Below are 1,174 nucleotides of genomic sequence, written 5' to 3'. Positions count from 1 at the left end.
TTATTATTATTACTTTTCGTGGTGGCTCAGTGGTTAAGGTGCTCGGCTACTGATCAGGAGTTCCCGCATAAAAGAAGGGAAGGGATGAAGGTGGGTGTGAAAGAAGAAAGGAATAAAGAGGTGCCGTAGTGGAGGACTGCGGAATAATTTTGACAACTTGGGGGTCCTTAACGTGGACTGAAATCGCACAGGCGGCGTGCTTGGCTTGAAGCCCTCTGGCACGGGAAGGCCCGATATTGCACTGCCTCCGGGATCGGCCCGGCGCATAGTAGCGCGCGCCTTTTCTTTCTATCTTTGCTCTCCTATACTATAACTCTCCTACTTTCAGCACGCGGCGGCGAGCGTGGTTCGGCTTGAGCCAGTAGGCAGGCCCGTGCACTGGGAGGCTTGGAGGCTTGCGGGCATCACTACCCGCAGTCACTGGCCGCATCACTTCCCGCATCACTGCCTGCAATCCTGGGAGGCTTGCGGGCATCAAGGATTTTTCTGCACGACGCAGCGGCGCCGGGTTTTTGTTTCGGTGCGGATTCCATGCTATCGCTTAAAAAACGGAGCCGGTAGGGTGCCTGGATGGCCGCTCGCCTCCGCTTTCAGGGTGAGGACACTGCCCCCGACGGCAACATGTTGGGTCACACGCACCCATTCGGCTGCATAGAGCGCAATCCCGCATCGGGCCGTTTGGAAGACAAAACTGCCACTACCGCGTGAAAATCCGCAAACCTGGAGTTCTAATAAGAAAGGGTGGTACCAGAGATGTTTCAAACAGTGAATCTGAGTTAGTTAAGCTAAAATAGGTCATGTTTCGCAGCTCATCTGCTGAGAAATTCGGCGCCTTGCCCAAAATTCGTTACGTTCTCACAGCGGTTGTAACATTTCCAGCGTTATCTGTACACCCGGATAGTCTACACCTCGATTGCTTTTCAATCATTCTGAATTGCTTATTCAGAGCTGGAGTTTCATAATCGCCAAACACTGTCACTCGGGCAGTTCTAATGAGAATATCAAGCTTTCCTGTCAACGACAGTTTCGAGGATGTTTGGGCATTAACTTGGTCCTCTGTTGCTACTGCGACAAAGCAGTGGCAGTATATAAGAGATAAATATATGAAAGCATAACAACTGTCAAAAGATTTTGACATGCACTGCTCACCTCGTGCTTGGGGTGTTGTTGAAAC

The sequence above is a fragment of the Amblyomma americanum genome, chromosome 1 (assembly GCF_052857255.1).
Source record: "Amblyomma americanum isolate KBUSLIRL-KWMA chromosome 1, ASM5285725v1, whole genome shotgun sequence".
NCBI classification, from domain to species: domain Eukaryota; kingdom Metazoa; phylum Arthropoda; class Arachnida; order Ixodida; family Ixodidae; genus Amblyomma; species Amblyomma americanum.
Note: the sequence above shows the minus strand (reverse complement) of the source record.